The 22266-nt window shown below is 50.3% G+C and overlaps 1 protein-coding gene across 10 annotated transcripts in view; it reads right to left on the reverse strand.

Moving 5' to 3' along the window:
* The window catches only part of NCOA1 (nuclear receptor coactivator 1), a 247091-nt gene that overhangs the window by 128942 nt on the left and 95883 nt on the right, over nucleotides 1-22266 (reverse strand). The window contains exon 1 of one of the 10 annotated variants that reach the window (XM_025210718.1): nucleotides 17169-17351. The exons of the other annotated variants lie outside the window; for them this stretch is intronic. The gene's annotated coding sequence lies outside the window, so the exon portion shown is untranslated. Of the gene's footprint in view, nucleotides 1-17168; nucleotides 17352-22266 lie in introns of those variants that run through there. 10 annotated transcript variants of the gene reach the window in all.

Consider the following 22266-nt stretch of genomic DNA (forward strand, 5'->3'; position numbering starts at 1 on the left):
GGGTTTGTTCCCAAGGCCAGACACGCTCCCGACGTAACAAGCTCGACGTCTAGGAAGGGAGGCGACGAGGACGTTTGCTGCTTGTGCTCGCAGCACTGGGCTGCTGCAACAGTAGTTTAAATCCAGTCATCATGCATCAGTACCCACGGAGCAAGCCCTAGTAGAGGGGGAATACCGCAGTGCCAGCTAAAGTAATGGGCATAGGGTTAAACGGGCAACGAGGACCTCTGATGAAAGTGCTGGGGATAACCTCAAAACGCCCTGCCATCCTTTCAGTGAACGGAAGGACAGCACAAATTCAAAGGATGGAAAAAGATGACCATCCTCTAAATCAGGGGTTGGCAACCCCCTGCACAGGTGCAGCATGCGAAGGCATTTTGCGAACGGAAGGACAGCACGAATTCAAAGGATGGAAAAAGATGACTATCCTCTAAATCAGGGGTAGGCAACCTCCTGCACAGGTGCAGCATGCGAAGGCATTTTGCTTGGCACGTGTGCCTTGGGGAGACAGCGCACAAGGGGCCAGGGTGTGCTGCCACAACAAGGATCGGGCCCCCTGTGGCTCCCCCGCCATCCGCCCCTGGCACGCCAACATCTTACAACCTGAGGTTGCGGGTGTTTTTAGCACTCTGTCCAAAAACGATGCCGACCCCTGCTCTAAATAATCGGAACGGAGATGTGCATGCGTGTGTGCAATACAGTACACATACACAGAGGTCATCCATCAAGGGTCGCCTGGGGGCTTTAACACAAATATGGATTAAAGAGCAACGGTATAAGGTTCTAGCAACTGGAATAAGACCATGATTAAGACCAGCTGGCCAAATGGGAGGGACAGGAAGGCAAAAAGCCATGCAATCCCGGTCTCGGGGCTTCCACCGAGCTCCCAAGATGTGATGGTAACCTTGGCAGTGAGACAATCAGGACAGTACTGGGGAACCAGCCCATCAATAAAGGCTTTCAGCGCAGGAACCAGATCCTTACTGGCAGTCTGTGCCAGTGGAAGCAGCAGCAGAAAGGAAATTCTACCTGGGGAGCAAGTCGTCTTCCTGCGAACCCACGAGACAGCCCGCGGCAGCGGCATGACATCCGTCTCCCGGAGCAGCACCAGAATCACTGCATCAGCAGGGAGAGCGAGCACACGGTCCAGCGCTCCTTGCTGCTCTGACCACAGCAGACGCCCGACCGGACACAGGCCAGTCAAGATCTCTGTCTAGATTTCAGTCCCTTGCAATGACTGCCCATCAGATGCTGGGCCAGAACAACCACGTGGCAGGTCCAGGAGAGACACCGGGGTTTCAGCTGCAGAGGGGTTTTGAGGAATGATTCGCTCCCTGTATTTTTTCTCTTGCCCGTCCAGGAGGACCGTGGTCTGGCTGCCTTCAACTTTAGACAAGTCACAGCCATGAAATTCTGCAATAGCTAATGGCCTTAATACCTGCCGAGCCTGAATCCAGGCGTAACCACCACGAGCTAGGCTATTCACCAATCCCAGGACACGGAGGAGTCTGAGGATCAATGGTATCAAGCGCTATCAACAGACCCATTGCTATCAACAAGAACTGCTCTGTGCCTGTCCAAAGCATTAGGCAGGCTGACAAGGGCAGCATCAGTCCCACGACCCCCGCGAAACCAGAACGAAGTTGTGGTCCGCACTCAAGTACAACACGCAGCTTCACTCCAATCTCGTTTACACTGGAGAAAAAGAGGAGCAACTCCACTAAGGCAAACAGTGTTAGACTGGTGTATGTGATAGCCCACCTATGTCCCGCCAGGGTGCTCCAGCATGGAAACTATCCCATCTATATCATGAGCATCACCCTGGTCGCGAGAGCTGGATGCAGAGGATCTGCATTCAGAGCACAAGCTGCTCCGCCTCGAGAGGAAGGCCTAAATCTCTCAGCTGGGAGCATTGGCAGCCCTACTGCCTGGTGGGCTTCACACGCATTATCAAACAGTGCCATTAAAACAGCTGGATGTGCCAAAGAGCTAAATCTGCTGGAGGCTTGGAACCGCCCATCTCGTGACTAACCCTGCAACCACGGCCAGAGGAATTTGGAGAGCGGGCGATGCCCAGAGAAATGCAGAACCTAACTCCCCTCCTCTCCCCCTTTGCCTTTTCCGCTTGCTTACGTCCGGTTGTCCTACTTCTGGGCAGATGATTCAGACTTCTCCTATTGCTGCCTGCTGGGTCCCATCAGCAGCCATCTCCAGGCAGTTCCCTGTCAATAACTGACAAAAAAAAATCACTGCGCGCAGCAGGGCAGGCGGCCTGTTTTTCTCTTCCCCCTTCCACCGCTCTGAGATTTGTGGCTTACCGCCTCCCTTCTCTGGGCTGTTTCTCTCCAATCCGCTCTAGAACAGCTAAGCTTTGGCTCTGGTTTGTGTTTTACTCTGTCCGGTGGGGAAGATGTCTAGGAGCAATAAGAGACAAGATGCTACTGACACAAAGTGAGGCCATCTCTTTAAAAGAATTTTTTTTTAATGCCTAGACTAAAACCGGCGACCACAGCGGTGGGTACTGTGTTGCTGTACCTGACGCCAATCCGAACGCAGGGGAGCGTTGGTTTTTTGTTAGGTTTTTTTTTTACAAAGCAGCTGAAAGGGGGAGGCAGGGACAGAGAGAAGCCAACAGGTGGTCAGATACAGCAATTTAACTGAAGTGCAAAAGGAGTTAGCACCCACCTCCTGCAAGGTTTTTCTTCAAGAAAGGGAGGAAAGACGACCCAGGAAATGACAGGCCAATCAGTTTGACCTCAATCCCTGGGAAGATTTTGGAAAAAATTATCAAAGAAACCATTCATGACAAGCAACATCCTGAGGGACAGCCAGCACAGGGTTGTTGCAGGTAAGTCTTGCTAGACCAATCTCATCTCCTTCTACGACCAGGTGACGTATCACCTGGACAAAAGCGAAGAGGTTGAGGTCATATATTTGGACTTTAAAAAAGCCTTTGACCTGGTGTCCCACGATGTCCTCATGGAAAAATTGGGCAACTGCGGCCTTGACTACGTCACGGTCCGATGGCTGAGGAACTGGCTTCGAGGTCGGACCCGGAGAGTGGTAGCTGATCGAACCGAATCAACATGGCACTCGGTGACTACTGGCGTCCCCCAAGGCTCTGTCCTTGGACCTGTACTCTTTAATGTCTTCATAAACTATCTGGACACTGGTGTCAAAAGTAGACTGGCCAAGTTCGCTGACAACACCAAACTTTGGGGAACAGTGCCTACACTTGAGGATAGGCTGGTGATCCAGGCAGACCTCGATAGGCTTGCACGGTGGGCAGATGAAAACCTGATGGCATTCGATATGGAGAAATGCAGGGTGCTCCACTTCAGGAATAAAAACCCACATCACACTTATAGGCTCGGCAGTGCTACGCTTGCTAGCACCATGACCGAAGGAGACTTGGGGGTCGTGATTGACCACAAGATGACTACGAGCCACCAATGTGACACCGCAGCTGGCAAAGCAAACAACTCTGGCTTGTATCTACCGATGCATCTCAAGCGAGACCCAAGATGGCATACTCATGCTGCAAGCACTGCATCCAATTCTGGGCTCCACAATTTAAAAAGGATGTGGAGAAGCTTGCGTGAGTCCAGAAGAGAGCCATGTGCATGATCAGTGGTCAGGAGAACAGGCCTTACGAAGAGAGGCTGTGAGCCATGGGACTCTTCAGCCTGCAGAAGTGCAGGCTCGGGGGACTTGGTGGCAGCCTATCAGTACATACGGGGTGTGCATCAGGATCTGGGGGGACTCCTGTTCACCAGAGCAGCCCAGGGGATGACAAGGTCCAATGGTCACAAACTCCTGCAAGACTGTTTCAGGCTGGACATAATGAAAAACTTCTTTACTGTCCGAGCCCACAAGACCTGGAACAGACTCCCCCAGAGGTGGTGCAAGCACCTACTCTGGACACTTTCAAGAAACACTGGACGCTTATCTTGCTGGGATCCTTTGATCCTAGCTGACATAGCCATGAAAAACTACACTGCCCACATCTGCTATAGCTTGGCAACTAATGCATGCGGTGCTATCCAGAGGTAAGCATGCCCTTTTTGGCAGTGAAGTTCAGTCCAGTCCACCGCTGAACTTAGTCAGCAGGCAGTCGCCGACAATACGCGACACGGTGCTTGTTTTGTCACAGCTACAGTCTGGATCGTTGTGAAGGCCCCAACGGTGGAGGCTGGCTGCACAGAGACCAGACAGGGCAAGGTTTGTGTGCAGTGAACCTCTATTGTTGGGGCCTTCGTGACACTCCAGACTGTAGCTGTGGCAAAACACGCACCGTGTGGCAGACTGTGGATAAGTGCCCAGTGACTAAGCTCAATGACGGACTACGGGAACTGCACATGGCCACAGAGGATGCTATTGCATGGCTTGGCAATTACACACACCATGACTGATGGCAGTGAAGAAAGACTAAGCCCTACGTTCCCCTGAAACTTTCAATCCAATGATTACAGCAGGGGCATCAAACTCACTCCATGCCCTGGGCTGGATCTGGACCATGGCTCTCTTTCATGGGCCAGATGTGGGCCACAGCCTGGGGTGGTGGTGGGACCAGCCATTGGGAAAGCACAGTCCTTGCTCACCCTGTCCCATCCCATCCTCCCACTCCAACTGGTTGGTAACTCTCTGCCTCCAAAGCAGGCTTTCAGATTAATCAAATGTAAAGCATCCGAGTATAAAACATGCAATTTAGCTTGCCCGGCCCTCTGCCCTGTACGGCTCCTCTGCGGCTCTGAATGCCCATGGCTGGACCAAGGCGCTGCACAAGCACTTAGACCAGCGTTCGGGTTCAGCTTTGACTCAGCAACGCCACGCACGCTCACCGAACAAACGTGGAGAGACGCACAAACGACTTTTCAAGTAGGAAAACCCACGGCTGCCCCTCTTGCAATTGCACCTTGCATTCCTATTTCAAGTGCATATCCTACACAGGGCCTCGAGCAGGAATCCACGCGCCGCGGTCACCGTTATGAAGTGGAGCACTTGAGATTCCCACTCCTCCCACACGCGGCGACAGCGATCGCTATGGTAACCAGAAGCAAATATTCCCTTTTTCCATGGGGACCACTCCAAGTATTTCCTAACGTCTGCTGGGAGCACTGGTGACCGGCGGGTGCAGATTTCCCTTCCGTGTTTGCAAACGGGGGCCTGGCACTGCCTTTTGCTCCTCTGCAGTTGTTAATCGGAGCCGGGTCCGGCAAGGCGTGAGAAGCTGGATGTCAGCTCTGTAAAGGAAAGGAGCAGGTGTGCAGAACAATGTAAACACGGCGCTCTCGGCAGCTGACGTTACTGTGGCAGAAGGAGAAAAATTCCACCCAAGAGAAGCGGCAGCTGCAGCTGACACCTCCCAATCGTCCCCAGGCAAACCCTCACGAGAGCAGGGCCGGGCTGGCCCCTTCCACGCATGCGCGTGAGCGTGCACTGCCAGGGAGCCACCTGCTTCTCCCCTGACCGCTCAGCAAGGACGGACGAGCTTCCTGGGACGGCTCAAGAAGCGACCCATCTGTCCTGCCCTCCGAACCAAGCAGGAGGCCCCAGTTGTCCCCTCCCCACGTGCCCTCCTGCCTTGTGGTCCCCTCACTCAAATCTGAGAGCTTCGATGCCAGCGTGGAAAGCTGCTTGGAGACACGGTGTCATCACTTCAACCGGAGCATTATTATATTACACTTCGGACACTACGGCAGCACGCTGACTTCAGCCCTTAACCGGGTCTGATCCTTTTGGGGCAGGATTAGGCATACGCTGATTGATGCAGAAACCTGTGAACCTGAAATGGTGCAAAAGTGTTCATGGAGCCATGGGATCGGCCCCAGCTAGTGCTCGGAGACCCCTCTCACTGCCAAGTCTCCCTGCCCAATTCAGGATTATCGGTGGGAGAACCGACGTGACTGCAGCGGCTTTCTGCATTGCCTTTGAACCCCGTCATCTTCCAAATCTCACCTGAGGACATCTTTTCTCCCTGCCTTCATCCTTGATTGTAACGTAAAGCACTTTTTGCTATATGGCAGTGACCGCACCAACTAGGAAGTCAGTTGTGCTCCCATCGATACAACAGCCACCGGGTTAGCTGCACCAAGGCACGCCGCTCTGAAAAGTCATGGTCTTCTCTGGAAAAGCATTTATCTCCACTGGCTTTTTATTAAACATTTCCTTGTTCATAATCTGTAACCCCAGACTTTGGGATTATAACATTAGCTCAAAGAGATCATCTAAAGCTGCTTGGAAGAAGAATGCCCCTTAAATATTTAAACAGGTTATTAACCATTTTTCCAGTTTCTCTCTGATAAGTGCTCCCAGCTCAGTGCATCTCAAAAGGAGCTTAGGAAATGTAACCCTTTTTTTTCCCTTCATGAATGACCCTTTTATGTTGGTGGTGGCAGGCACATAGCTGTCTTTATAGGTATCTCAAGTGTGAGTTCCCATTCACCAGTGTTTTATGATCCATCATTAATCTACCCGTGGCCAAAGCAAAGAGCCCATCATGCAACTGAGTGCTTCACCTTCATAATTAATGTCCTCTCCTCATTTAACTAAATAGATTGTGGACCGTGCTAAAGTGCTGTACTGCAGCTTTTTAAGTCATGAGAAGGAAAGGCAGCAGTAAACTAGAATGACAAGAAGACATCTGAATTAGCTCTCCTGTTTTCCCAGAAAAGGAAGGTTATTTTTCCCCCCTAAAAAAAAAAGAGCGCAAAGAAATTAAATGAAATAAAGCTCGACAAATACAACCACCTCTTCCAAATAAAGACAAACGCTTACAAAACAGGGTGCAAGGCTATGAAGACCACCTCCTACACAGCGGGACAATTGCTGCCGAAGAAATGCCTCTGGGAGGCAGCCAGATCGATGGCTTCTTCTTCTCCTCCAAATCCGAGCGGGATGAAGATGCGCCTGTATAAGTGTCATAGCCTTAAGGCCATACAGGACTATTTAGGATCGTTTGGTTGGACCTCACAAATGACACAGGTGAGACAACCTCAGCCAGACTACTACATGCCCATAATTTCCAGCTGATCTTGAGCAGGTCTCGCAGAATGCCTACATCCAGCATTTTTTTGGGATGGTGGGGCGGCGCTGACAGACTAGGCCTGGCTAACAGACTAATCAATCATTGTGGACAGCCTTATGCTTTCTGTCTTTTAAAGTATGTCAAACAGCTTCTTATTGCCAAAGGGAAAAGGAAGAGACTGCTGTCAGCTGGCCTTGATCCAACTGTATAGGAAGGATGTTCCCTTCTTTCTAGAGCACGAACTTGAACGTGATGGGGTGCAATTTAAAAAAAAGATGGGAAATAACGTGTCAGTTATGGTGGCACACCTCTGGATCCTCAGGTATGAATTACAATGTCAGCTCTACCTTTTTTTTTGCATTAAATAGACCACGCGTCGCGTCAGAAGGCTGCTTTTGCTTTCACGTGCTGAAGAGTTCAGCTCCCCAATCACTCAGGCCAGCTTTTTTCTCACAGCCTGAAAACATCCTCTCAGCCCATAAACAAGGTCATGATATATTAACCGAGCACACAAGGGTGGGAGGGGTGTCTAACCGAGTCAATGGGATATCTGTTGGCCCAATCTTATTAAATATTTTCATTAAGGATCAGCAAGGTACTGAAATTTGCATAGGATACTAAATCTGGAAGAGCTGTAACCATCATGGGGACAGAAACTTATTACAGAGTGACCAAGGGAGGTAAGATAATACAGGCAGGAAATAAAATGAGACTCGACTTGTAATCAATATCCATGGGGGAAAATAATCTAACACACAAGGAGAGGCGCACTGATTGTAATTTAGTAAAAAATCCAAGCACATGCTTAATGAGGATGTTTGGGAAGCAGCAGCTCGAATGCAAGAGCCGGTGACGTGACTGGAGAAGAATTCAGATGCGGTTCGTAAAGCAGAGGCCCCAAGCCATGGAGGACGGCGATGTTGGTGGTGGTTCAATGGCCATGTGCTCACAGAGCAAGGAAGGGTCAGTGCTGACCACCGAAACATCAGGAAGGTTCTGGCGATGGCAGGAGTTCATAAAAGAGCAGCACTCATCACCTTGCAGCTAGAAGGTTTTTATAAAACAGTTAAAACAGTAAGTGCATTCAGTTTGGCACAAAGACTGGGGACAGGGACTGCCATCATTATCCAAGGATGTGAAGGGTCGAGACCATGGGATGACACCACCACTCTTCACTACACAGGTCCTTATCTGCAACTGGACTCCAAGGGTCTCTGCACCAAGTCGGAGTGGAGACAGGTCCTTGTGCCACGTTGAAGTGGGCGAGGGTCTGGATCTGGGCAAAATGAGAACATGGAATAATTCCCCAATGGCTGCGATGGAGAAGATGCATAAATCATTTAGATCAGAGGAAGAGCCTGCTTTGGGAAGACGGATGACACAGATCAGCGAGCAGGATTATTTTTATGAAAGGACCGACAAAGTAGCACGTTCCAAAAATCAATCATCTTGACCTCATTATAAATTAATATTTATATTAAGGTAGTGCCCAGAGGCCCCAAGGGTCTGACATGAAGTCTAGTACTGAAATACAGAAGCAATGGTCTCCGCCACGGCATTGGAAAATGCGCTGCATCCCGCTGGGGTTGCTGAGCTCTGTAACAGCACTAGCTGCTCGCTCCCCGAGCCTGTCTCCTGGTGCATTTAAATTACATTATGCCAGAGTGGATTACAGGGATCCACACTATGCCAACAACTCCAAAGAGCTCCGATTCCATCATTTCACAATTGAGCCGTGCCTGTGATGGACCATCATTCAAGCATAATGATAGCTCGGGTGGGTGGGGAAGAGAATTATCTGTACTCTACTGCTCAGGGCGCACTTTCTTAAGAAGCAGCAGTTAATCATGATGCCTGGGGAACACTCAACAGAGAAACTTTTCTCTTCTGCTTGCTACAAATCCAGGTTTTGGGGGGTTTTGGGTTTTTTTTTGTTTTTTGTTTTTTTAACAGAAGCAAGGGAAGAAGAGAGAAAGAAATCCAGAGAATAGGAACAAGAGGCTGTTCAGTGAATTAAGAAGTGCTTTGATGTATTGATTATTAGCATTTTCATTTAGGTGCATCGCTGCAAATGCCCAGAAGCTTCAATCAAGTTCAGGGCTCTATACAGAGCCATGGTAATTAAAGCCCCTGCCCATGCTCATCACATAAACAGACAAGATATGGAAGATGCAAAATCATTTGCTCAAGGTCACACGGGGGGTGAGTGGCAGAGCAGAGCCCTACCGAATCGCAGGTCCAGTGCCCTATCCAGATTTAGACATTCAACCTGATAGTCTATAATTTAACCAGCCCGTGGTGATTGGTATTTCAGGCATCATACTCAAGAGGAGTCAAACAAAACTCTATTCCCTTTCCTACTTTCAGCTGCTGCTGAGACTACAATGAAGTCCAGGACAGCATGGGGATTATATCAATTCTTCCCACTGTGGGACTTGATAAGAAGAGATGGTTTTGGACTTGGGTTTTTGTTTAGTTCTGGATACTGCAGGGATGGAGGCAAAAGAAACGGGATGTCGGGGACATGCCTCTGGCAGACGGTCTGTCGTTCTTCCCATCGTCCGGCTGGGATGTCGGTGCTACTGTGCCACGCTGCCCGAGAGAGCGTCTGGACAGAGAGCCCACATCACTGTCTTCATGCGAAGAGACACAGCACTATTATATATACTTCTCATGAACGGTGCATCAGCACCGTGGCAGGAGGGAACGGCATGGCGAGGAGAGAGCAGGACGTGGAGAAGGATCTGCTTGGGGTGGGGGCACTGCGGGAGCAAGGGCTGGCATAGGAGGAAGAATAAAAGACGGCTGGGGAGAAGCAAGCAGCGCTGGCAGATTGGGCGAGGAATGATGAGAAAGGGCTGGGCGCCGTTATTCATGCGAAGACTATTAGCAAACCAGATGCTGCTCTTAATATGGATCGGAATATGTATTTTGTATTACTGCAGCGTTTCAAGAGCCCATCACACACACTGCTCCACAATCACATTTGTCCAGACTGGGGATCTGTGCTGCCTAACTTGGGTTAGATCCCATCCAAGTGCCTGGCCTCCATAAACAGGTATTTGGGGACAAATCTCATACTGTTCTAACTTCCTGAGCACCCAGGTGAGGTTACCCCCAACAAAGCATGGGAATAATCTAAAAGGTTCGCCCCAGAGCCCCCAGGACTCCTGGGGAACATCCCCATCCCCGAGGTGCTGCAAGAACAATCCCAGCAGTGGAGAAATGCCCTGGAGGGGCCGAGCAGCATTGAGCACCTGCTCTCAAACCTGGTAGGACTTCCTGAACACCGTGCCGCACGTCCCTGGCCTTCTGGGGAACATCCCCATCCCCAAGATGCAGCAAGAACAATCCCAGCAGTGGAGAAAAGCCCTGAAGGGGCCGAGTGGTATTGAGCACCTGCCCCAAATCCGGTAGGGCTTTCTGAACACCGTGCCGCAAGTCGAGAGCAGCTCAGCTGCAGTTCTGCAAGGGTGTGTGGCGGCACGGCTGGTGCAAAGGTTGCTGCAGATCGTTTCACGTGAATAACCAAAGCCCTCTGGTGTCATGCGTAGGCAAGCCCCGGAGACAGTGCTGTACTACTCCCGCTTCCCACTCTCCAGACAACTGATGCAGCAGAAACGTGGCAATGGTTTCTGCCACATTTTCCATGGCAAATGGAAACCGCAGACTTGTGCACCTCAATTTTCCACGAACTTAAACTACTTCAATTGTGTTAAGCAGTTCCCTGGAACAGAGGCGATTCGCATTAATTCGAGCGAGCCCTCCCTTTTTTGATGTACGCGCTAGTCTCAGACAGGTTCCAGAAAGCAGGGCAGATAAAATCAGCACAGGGATGGATCACAAAAGCATCTGACAGCTACCTGAATAACTCTGCAGCCTGAGGCACTGAGTGTCAAAAGGAGGTACCATACATCTTCCTGATAACGTTGGAAAAGAGGAAATACTGGATCTAGCAGCAGCCCGTCTTAAATCTGCAGCTGGAACTCACCCCCATTGCCAAAGACAGAGCTCCGCTCCCGGGCAAGGCCGACGAGCTTGGGAAAGAGGAGCTGCGAGAGCACGGGGATAATCACGCACGCTCCCAGCGGTCTGCGCGGGCCAGTTGCATCGCGCTCGTTTTCTCCAAGCAGTCCAGGGCAAGGCAAAACTTCAGGAAGCTGCTGTGAATAGTCGATGATCAAGTGTTTGAGGCTGAGGAGTGAGCTGGGAGGCGACTGCCTGCTGCCTGAGAACTGGGGAAGAGAAGTCAAGGGGGTGTCATCAGGACTCCCTATGGCATGGAGAAGGTGTATTTTATTTTTAAGCCGTGGCAATAGAAGAGAGGGCTGTCAGGCATTTGTAAGGGCACAACAAATACAGCTGACAGTCATCAGGTTGGAAGAGAAACCATACAGAAAATATTCTGCTAAGTGCCAGGACCAGCGAGACATGTTAACTGGACCCAGAACAGTGCAACTGCTTCCAACGCCCGAATTACAGATATTTTACTTTCACGGTTGAGACCACACATTTAATTAAACCCAGTCTTGATAATTAAGGCTTCCAACCAATCCCCACATCTGCAGCCCTGCTGGCTAAGGAGATCTTCATTTTTTTCCCCCAAAGATACTGAGAAGGAGAAATGGGTCTGCAGGGTTTTGGGTGGTTGGGTTTTTTTCTCCCCCGTTTTCTGGGTGTTGTTTCCTCGAGGGCTGCTGGGGCTGGGAGGTCTGTGCAAAGAGCCCAGGTGGGATTCAGCGGCGCCGCGGGCTGCTCTCTAACTAAGCCCCAGGGTCACGGAGGAGCGCTCAGGGAAGGGAGAGGACTCTTGTAAACAGAAAAGGATCGGTGCAGGGAACGGCACGGCTGGAAATTACACGTCGGTTTGTTATTTATCTTGCTGAACCCCTCGAAGCATCCCAGGCCCGCAGCAGCAAGAAGAAAGGCTGCGACGACTATCGAACTTCGTCGGCTCCTCAAGTCCCCGCGCTCGGTCGATGGGGCTAGCATTTAGCCTGACGCGTCATGGAAGATGGGTACAAAACAACTGTTAGCAGAAACCAAGTACCAGAAGACTTTTTAGCGTGATCACCCCCCAGAGGATCGTGCCGGAAGCGGACCTGTTAAAGGAGGTAGAAAGGAGCAAATATAATTGCATCATTTCATGCCCTTTGAACAACCTTTGGATTCTGATGTTTTTGCCAGGCAGAATAATGAAAGTCAAACTAATTAAGCACTGAACATGCCCACACTATGGAGTGTGAAAATCTCAAAAGCCTGACAAGTTTAGTAGGAAGCACTCAGCTCAGCTTGGGTTTTGCACTGCCATTTGGGGGGCAACCACGATGGTGCAAAAACCTGCAATGCCTTTTTTTAAAGGCGTTAATTTAGAGTTCTCAAACAGACGCAGAGAAAGGAGGCAGCTTGGCAAAGTCTCCAAAGGGACAGGTAGCGAGTACACCTCTCAGCCGGTAAATTTAAGCAAGCAAGCAGACTAAACTGCGCTCATCTTGCTTGCACTTTGTCTTCCCAGCAAAACCCACGGGCAGACAGGCCAGCAGGGAGTTGGCCCGAAGACTGCACTAGCATGGGTGCCCAGCTCTGAAGGGGAACCGACCCATTTAACGATGCATTTTTGGTGGCTGCCCCGCCACAATAAAGCAGCCTCGATAGGAAGGGAGGGGTTTATTATCCACCATGGCCCCCGTCTGCTGTTTGGCTCTGCAAAAGTGTCGGAAACCACTGGGTTTGCTCTGAATGACAATGGCAAGCTAGCACATCCCCCAGGAATGGGGCAAGGCGTGCTACTATGCTGCTACCCACACGGCACATGTCTTTCAGGTGGTCGATCTGTGTAGACCAAAGTTGCCTTAAAGCAAAGCATTTCAGAGCCATGCCTACCTTCTCCCTACCGTGGGTTTCACAAGAGTCCCAACCCCGCTCACACCACTCCTCTGCTATGTACTGGGGTCGGCACACTCTCTGCTACCCTGGGAGAAGATGGTACAGCCAGGAGGGTCGTTTACTATGGGATCAGCCCACATCTCCCACATCTTCCTGGACACTCACCACCAAATGAAGGGCCAAGGCAATGCAAAACCTGGTAGCCCGAAAACTAAAAGCTTTCCAGAGGGACCGACACAAGGGCACTAAACCGTTCCCCAAGTTGCCTTCACTGATCGCTGTACCAAGCACCCACTGTGAAGTGTGTGGGCCGGGAGCGACCCGAGCCCTTTTCGCGCTGCACGTGGGCTGTGGCCAGCAGCCCGGGCACGCCGGGTCGGAGAGGGAAGGCCTTCGAGCTGGAATTAGGCACGGACGCGTAGCGGTAGTTTAAAAGATTGTTTACTTACACCGAGATGGCGGTGGTGCAGGCTGGAAAACTTGCTTAAGTTGCGGTTACAGACAGGAAAGAAAACAAAACTCGAACCTGCAGGGCACGAGGGTACGTCGCAAAGGGTTCCGGTGACGGGAAGATGAAAATACGAGGGTACGTCGCAAAGGGTTTCGGCGACAGGAAAGTAAACCTGCAGGACTCGAACCCGGGTAGAAGAGCTCTGGAGTCGTCCGGCAAGAACTCACACGAAGTTTGCTAGGCTCCGTGGGTTCTTCTGCTACACGAAGTTTGCTAGGCTCCGTGGGTCCGGTTCGTTTGCGCGCGGGAAGGGGTACGTCTGGGAATCTATCGGCGACGGGGAGAGGCTAGAGGCTGATCAGACCTCTGTTGCCTGCTTGAAATGCGCTGGGTCCGCAAGGATCCGCAGCGCTTAGAGATCTTCACGCAGTGTGAAGTCTCCTCCTCCCTTGTTCGTGGAGTCCTCCAACTTGGGCGGAAACCACTCAAGCCTCTTATACGGCTAGCAAGCCAATCACTAGCCGCCACGTGTGAATAATTTAGAACTGGCCAATAATGGGACTCGAATTAGCATACAAATGGAGGGAACTCTTTGCAACGAGCATCTCTGTGCTGCAACAAAGAAATGCACCCTGCAAAGAAAGCTTCAAATTGGCGGGAAATTCTCCCTTGCACCGGGGTTCTCTTTTGCAGCAGAAAACTCCACCGTGCAAGGAAGCTGCAATTTAGCGGGGACAATTCAGCAGTGCCGAAGCACACAAACAAAAATCACACCCTTTGGGTTGTGACATGAAGGACACCCAATGATTAGGGCAAGTTTCTACCAGAAGAGGCCAAAATAAATTCTCCCCCAACACAGCGAGACATCTATGACCGTGTGCCTAACAGGACTGCATTTCTGCTGCCACCGCAGATCCCAACCCCTGCCAATAAAAGCAATTATCTGCCTTTTTCTGGGATGACCTCTTCGCATTGCGGGAATGGAAGGTCATGTATCTCCCTACCCGTGATCCCGTCTTCTTGCACAATGTGTACTCGTGCAAATCACTGGAGGACATGCCAGTCATCACGTGCTGTGCCATCCTGGCTTGTGAAAGCTCACCAAGAACATCCTCTGATGATGCCATCTCACCTCGAAAAAGACCGGATCTGCCCGGGAGTCCAGAAAAAGAGTGCTTCAAAGCATCCACCTCTTCCACCCTCCCTCCACCTTTGACGTTCCCCATTTCCGAGCAGGGTAACGGAGAAGGCAAGCTCGGATGCATCCCAGTTGGACTGCCGACACAGAGAGGAGAGACACGAATGGTTTCGTGGTTTGACAGCATCCCAGGGAAGCGCCATACCTCTACTATCAGATTCCTCGGCGACATCCTACAAGGGTCATCGCGAGAGGATGCCTGCGGCTGAATCCCAACCTGCCATACAAGGCAGCGATGGGGAATCGCACTTCAGCTTCAAGAGGGCTTTTCTAAGGAGGTCCCATCCTCATCAACACACACAGCCCATTACTGTTATGGCCTGCAAGGGCAGAGCAGTGAAAAATGCAGTGATGGCAAATAAAGAAGGATGGCCTTGTGGCCAAGACGCCGGACTGGGACTTGGGCGATCTGGATTCAGCTCCCAGCTCTGTCACAGACTCCTGTAAGTCATAATCTCCTCGTGCCTCAGTTTACCAAATGGACCCCACTCTTTGCCTTGCCTATTTAGACCGTCAGGTCTTTGTGGTCTGGGCTGTCTTACCGCATATTTGTACAATGCTTAGCATGGCGCTGCCCTGCTCTAGGGGACCCACCACCACGAATACAATGAGATAACATAAAGACTAGCAGTATCATGGCAATACAAGGCTGCAGTGCAGCACCACAGACTGAACACTCGACGGTTGCTCCCGTGCTATTTGGTGACTAAGCTGCTGCTGTCAGAAATAAATAGATAACAGGAGGGGGACGTAACGAAGCCTGGACCTGGTGAATGGGTATTTCCACCCCAGGAAGGTATGCAGCGCTCGGGTGATGTGAAGGCCGTGCAAATGCCAAATCCCATTCACCACTGATCCACTTCTGTTGCAAATACGGGCCAAGTGCATGACTTTCTGGGCAAACACAACGATGCATGGGGCTCCACTTTGTCAAACACCTTGCACAGGTAACAAGCTAGGGGCAATGGCAGCAGCAATAGGAGTAATTTGCACTCCAAAAGCATTTATGTGCTAGGGCTGATCAGACACAGGAAGACAGTCCCTGCCCCACCGAGGACGTTAATGCACCAGCTGACACACACACAGCAATCTCTCGCAATCGTGACTCCGACCACCCTGACAATGAACAATTAGAAGAAGACAACAAATAGGACACAAAGCTTAAAAAGCTTTGTGGGATCTGTGCTTCCACCTGACCTCTTAACACGTTGTACAATAAACTGTATCCCACTGCTCTAAGTACGGTATTGGGGCATGATCAGAGCTGCGGGTGGGATCTGAACGACCTACCTTCTCCCCCCGATGTCAGTGTACTACCATGGTGTTTAACATTTGCAAATAATTCCCGAGCGTGGGGGTTCAGGGATCTCACAGCACATCTCAAGTACGCTTCCAAGGCATGGCGATCTGCACAAGTACATTTGCACACATACTGCAACGCTCACAACCAGCAATTCTCTGGGCAGATTCCATCTTTGAAGAGGAGATGCTACCTCCGTGAAGATGCGAGTCCCATTGCAGACACGCACATGAAATATGTGGCTGCGTGTACTTTTAATTAGAGTCATACCCAGACAGGGCTTCCAGGAGCAGTGTGCAAGACACCGTGTACTGTACTGTCCTATTCTACGAACTCGCCCGTCTCCCACCTCCTCCCCTCTATCGCTGCTGAAGAGCACAGCATGGTGTCAGCAAACAGCGACATGCAGATCCACTGGACTTGCTCCATTCCCAAATCTGACTCCGGGATTTTCAGAAACTCTGGTAGCCCCTTCAGTCGGGGAACAGATGCGAGCACCCGGCAGCATTCAGAACCCATTTTTTACACAATCATGTAAAATTAAATTTCCAGCACTGGGAATATTTCCTTCAAATCGTGCAATGGTTTCTTACCGAGATTCCAAAAAAGCTACACATACATGTGAAATCATTAACTTCATCTGTTGCTTTTACTTCTTTCATCAATGATTAACGAATGTTAAGCAATCAGCAATTTTTTTCTTTTAGCAAGGAGCGCTCTCTCCCTCTCTCTCTTTTTTTAAACTAATGTCCTTACTTCTGCGATTTGCTGCGAGGATCCTTGCCAGATCTATCCAGCTTAAACATTTACACATTGATTTTCAAGGTCACTGCTGAAATATGTAATTTTCTACTTAGCACATTATTCCAAAAGTGCACACAGCATTATTCAGCACTGGAAAAGGTGGGAGGAGGCAAAGTGAACAGTACTAAAAAAAGTTCCATCATTAAAAATTAAAATAATAACAATAATAATAATAATCCAAGCTGAAATGCTCCAGCTCAGGAAGCTTTTTCCTTTGAAAATCTAAATATAATCACTAGCTGGGCATTACCTTTTATTTGCGCTGTTGCATAAACACTGACACAAGTGACATCAAAGGCGTCTCTGCCTTGTGCAGAAACCGCTCCGATCTCCCAGCAAAATGCAGTTTGCCTGGAAACAGCTTCGGTGAAGGAGAGCGGAGATTAAAGCGCCGGGGGGGCGGGGAGGGAAATGCTAAAGGCTGGGAGCAAATTTGCCGCTAGCTCGCAAGGAAAGAAAAAGCACATTTTGGAGGCTTAGAGAAATCCGACGCTGCCCTTACCTGCGAGATTTCCAGCTAAACCAGTCTGCGTTCAGGCTGAGCAGCAACCAGATGACTAACATGCTGTTGTGAAGATCGCTCTCCCTTGCGCTCGCCCTCCCTCTCTTCCATGTGCTCCTGGTTGTTTGCAATACAGTCAGCGTGTGTACTCTCCAGCACATGCTGCTGCCATGACAGGCGAAGGATTCGGAGCCAGCTCTCCCACTTGATTCCCGCACCAGCTGACTGATAATTAAACTAAATACATACTGCCCGAGCCACTCGAACGCAGCCGCTCTTCGGGGACCGCTGGTGCCACCTGACAGACTCCGCCGAACGGGAGGGAGCGGGGCACATTCAGCACTGTACTGGGAGGGCTTTTTTGAAGCAGTTTGCAGTTTGATTACATTTCACGAATCGAGCAAGCTTTCAACACGCAGAGATATTCTGACTTCCACAGCAAAGAGCACACAGAAACCTCTGAAACCAGCCATCGCATTTTCTGCCTCTGAATTTCCAGCTTTTAACCTAGCCAAGTGCTTCTCCAGGCCCCTGTCAGGGTCATGTCCAGGAGCCCCCCAAATATTAACCCGCTTCGCCTCACCCACCCCCCGCCAAGGTGTCGAGGGACGACTTCTACAGGTGGAGAAACCGAGGCACAGAGAAAGTAGGTCATTTGTCCAAAGGCAGACACTCTTTACTCTTTGGGTAAATCCGGTATCTTTTATTAGACCAAAATATCTTTTGAAGGAGCCTTGAAGCAGAGCTGAATCCTAAATCTCCTGAATCCCAACCCAGTGCCATCGCCATCACGGAAATAAACCCTACACCAACAATCACTCCCACGCACGGAGAATGAGAAAGATCAATCAGTTATACAGTTACCAAGAAACAGGTTTTCATGTCATCCTTTTGGGGAGAAACTTCTGTAAACCTGTACTTGAACGCACACACTAACCTCACTACAGCCATCCCTAGAGACCCCAACTGAGAATCAGTCCCCAATGCACAGAAAAAACCCCAAAGACAGACCCCTTTTCCTAACCTCCTTGAACAAGTTTAATTAAAATATTAGGTGGGCAAAGAACAGCAAGTCTGGTCAGCTCGGGAAACTAGAACCACTTCATTCACTAGTAGGTTCGGTACTTTGACCCAACTAGTCTTCCTTGCATCAAGGCAGTTATTACTGTACCACCTTGACCCAACTAGTCTTCCTTGCATCAAGGCAATTACTATTGTACCACCTTGACCCAACTAGTCTTCACTGCATCAAGGCAATTACTATTGTACCACCTTGACCCAACTAGTCTTCCTTGCATCAAGGCAATTATCAATGCCTCGTTTGTCAAAGGGCAATAACCTACTGCTCTCAAGAAGCAGGGAAGTCCTTGTGCTAGCCCACGTGGTGGAGGCCTGTGCTATGGTGCTGAAGAACCAGGCTCACGTGATGCTGGTGACTCATGGGACAAAGAGCGGAGAGTATCATCGTGTCATGGCAGCACAAGTCAAGTGGACTGTAGCAGTTCTGCAGGCTATTTTACTGATGACACCAATAAAGCAGAAAGAGAAGTCTCTCAGAGCTTGGACTATAAAATGGCTATCGCCACGATCTCGGTCATTTCAGTTTAGGGCTGGGGGGAGCGCTTGGTCCCCAGCGTGGTATCTGAACAGTTCAGTCTGGATTTCCAAAAGGTCCTTTCCCCATTGCCACTTGCGCTATGATTTGGAAGAGCAAGACTTGCTTTTGCACTCTTTTCACCAGGACGGAAGAAAAACCGCTTCCCCAAAGTGAAGAAGTGGAATAATGCAACAGCAGGTAAAAAAAACAGGGGAAGGGAGAGAAGGAAAACAGGTGAGGGAGAAAGGAAGGGAGGGTGTCGCTGAGGTGGAAGGATGCATGATGGCTTTGCCAGGGAAGAAGACTCTTGCAGCCCCTGGGGTTGCATGACAGCAGGATGCAGAAGCAGCCACCGTTAAGGGAGAAAGACGATGGGGATGGGGAGAAGACAACCCAGGACAAGCTGTTGCAAGCCTGGGAGTTATAAATAACAGAATGGTGAGTTTTAAGTGGTTCCTAAAATGAGTAGTGTCCAGTGGGCTATTTTTAAGGAAGGTTGGTCATGGGGACAGGCTTCTTGATTCACTTGAGAAGAAAAACAGCAGGGTCTGCCATGTGCTGACTGGTCTCTCCTGGCTCTGGATACAGAGAAGGGGCTCACAGGAGTCAAGTAGAAGGGAGATAAAGAAAGTGGAAGAAGGTGGAAGAAGGCACGAGGCTGAGCCTCCTGCACACGTGAAATGCAGATACAAGATCACACAATTACACAACGGGGTCCTTGTCTCTGACTAGGGTTTCTCAGCACTACAACCATCCAAGAGGAGAGGAGGACGAGAGCGAGAGCTGTGCGACCCCAGCTGGAATTCACTTGTCCAAGGGGAGAGCCTGCTTTCTCCACACCACGGATACAAACATGCAAGACTGGTCAAGCAAGGCCCCAGGCAGATACCCACCGGAGCATGGGTGTTGTTGAAAAGGGATGAAGGGAGGGAAATTTCAGTTTGTCTGCTCATCGTGGTCTGGGAATCTTCTTTTAATTCACAGGCTGCCTTTTTAAAAAAAACCAAAACCCCCAAACACCACGTGCTTAAATAAAACTGCCGAGTGCATAACAGAAATGGGAAAAATAGAAATCTGATAAGTTTGGGGAGTCTGCCAACAAATTCCACCCCTTCTGTAGTTCAATTTTCTTTATGACTTACGTAGCAAACCTGCCCTTTCTGGAATGGCCTGACTCCAGCAATGAATTTGATTATAGCTGGTATGATAGACAAATGATTAATAGGTGTCTGTTGTAGCTACATCTGCCTCTTCAGCAGTCGACCATTTGAATGTTACCTGGGTGGAACAACCAAATTCCAACTTGCTTAGATTATATTCTGCCTACCCAACATTTCCCTGCGGTTTCAACCAAAGAAGTTATTTTTCATGTCCTCTCCTCATATTCTTCCCGAACAAGCAGAACAAGCTTGTGTTGTTCATACCACCCCAGAAGCAGCTGCATTTTAGTGATGGGTAAGCGACCCCTGCACAGTCCAAATCCAGTTTATACACTGGCGAGGCAGCTGTCAGAGAGCTTCGGTGGAGTCGGAGGGGAAGAAAACCCACAAAACATCTCAAATGAAGATGAAATAACCATCCCTGAAAATGGATCGTCTGACGCAGTTAAATAAAGGCCAGGACTCCAGATTGCAAAGGAGAATTTGCAGAAGCTACAGAACTGCTTCAAGGAGTTTGAATTTCATTTCCTATCGCATTCTCTTGAGCGTGGTGATTAATTACTAGGGCTGCTAAAAAACAAGGGAGCGGAGGGGAGTGAATTCCCTGCCTGCAGCACCATGCCCCAGTGCTCACTCGCTACTAATCCATCACCCATACTGCTGATAAAGGAGAGGCCGAGGCTACTGACCACCTAGAAGAAAGTGCCTCCAATTTAAACTGCCTGTGAATCGGTGACTCTGCCCAGCCCTTGCTCACTGTTATCGTAAGACCCCTGATCCTACAGCCTTATCTACCCTGGTTGCATCCTCTCCTAAAGCAAGCTGCAAAGTAACACTGGGACTGGGGCCATCTCTACAGTAAGGAAACTCATCCCAGGGCAATAACTGCACCGTATCTTCTCACCAGTGCACGGTCCTACGTGAGGCTTACCTCTCTGCAGCTCACGCTCCCATACGGTGCTTCCACCAACACAAGTGACATTAAGGCCGATGGGTCCCAGGCTAAGCACATGTCTCGATGCTGGACGGCCCGTGTGATCCACCTAGGGGCTCACATTTAACATGCATCGAGTTCTTAATGTCAGAAGGGCTCTTGCATCTTCTGATCTTGAAAACACACAGGCACTGCTCAATGTATTGGCTATGGGCATAGGAGCAGGCACCAGGGCTTTCCTGTACATCTGCTGCTTCACATCAGCTGCCACATACATGTTTTTAACCCGCGTCCAAAGGAAGCTAACCAGTGGTACCTTACCCCTCAATGACCAAAGGCTAAGTTACCATGGGTTAGCTTCCACTTATCCCAGGGGAAGAAGAGTGTGTACAGTCACCAGGGAATTACCATGGGGCAGCTGATGTGAAGGGGAGCCTCCTGCCCCGTCATAAACCATCCATACACTCGCACCCATTGACTCTATCTCGGGACGTCTTGCACCGCAGCGTGGAGATGCTGCGCGCTTCGTTTAGCTTTCAGCGCCCGAGCTGTTGCTTTGGGATGCCGCCTGCGATCCCAGAACCACAGAGAAGTTTTCGGGCGAGGAAGAAGGAATTTGCAAAGTTGACTTGAAGCCTGTTCTTCACCAGCATGTTCCCACAGATGCCGCCTGCGATCCCAGAACCACAGAGAAGTTTTCGGGTGAGGAAGAAGGAATTTGCAAAGTTGACTTAAAGCCTGTTCTTCACCAGCATGTTCCCACAGCCTGGTACGCCGGGGGACTCGGCAGAGAGGATTTCATTTTAAGCCACTCCTTTTCATGTGTGCTGCTCTCGACTAAAGGAAGAGGCAGCTTCTGCAGCATCAAACAAATCAGAGCTCTGACTTCCCATATAATTATCTGCACTGATGCGGCACCTTCAAGACCCAAATATGTAGCTGGGCACCACTGGGCCTGCCCTGCATGCTCTGTATAGCGGGAGCCTCTGCCTGAAAGCCTGATCATCTCAGCAGTAATCTAATGATGGGTGGGTGAGCTGAGCGGGGCAAGTGCTGCCTAAGGATGCTGGAATGGAGCTGGGGCAGGGGCTGACCCTCCTATCCTATCCCCCCTTCAGCCTGCTACCTTCCCTGCTCCGACTCCGGCACCGGCAAAGGCAGGGAAGCAGTGGCAGCGTGCGGTGGAGGAGCTGCTGTGGTGGGGGAGCAGGAGGAGATGTCACCCTTTTTTTGGCTGCCAAAAACCAGTGAGCTTTTTTTGGATGCTTGACACACACGGCAGCAAAAAAGGGGCTGACATCTCCCTCCCACAGCAGCTCCCCATCGCGTGCCAACACCACCGCTTCTCTGCCCTCCTCAAACCCAGAACCGGAGCTGAGGAGGTGCAGGGGGCCAAGTAGTATGCAG

The sequence above is a fragment of the Alligator sinensis genome, unplaced genomic scaffold, assembly GCF_000455745.1.
Source record: "Alligator sinensis unplaced genomic scaffold, ASM45574v1 scaffold637_1, whole genome shotgun sequence".
Taxonomy (NCBI): Eukaryota; Metazoa; Chordata; order Crocodylia; family Alligatoridae; genus Alligator; species Alligator sinensis.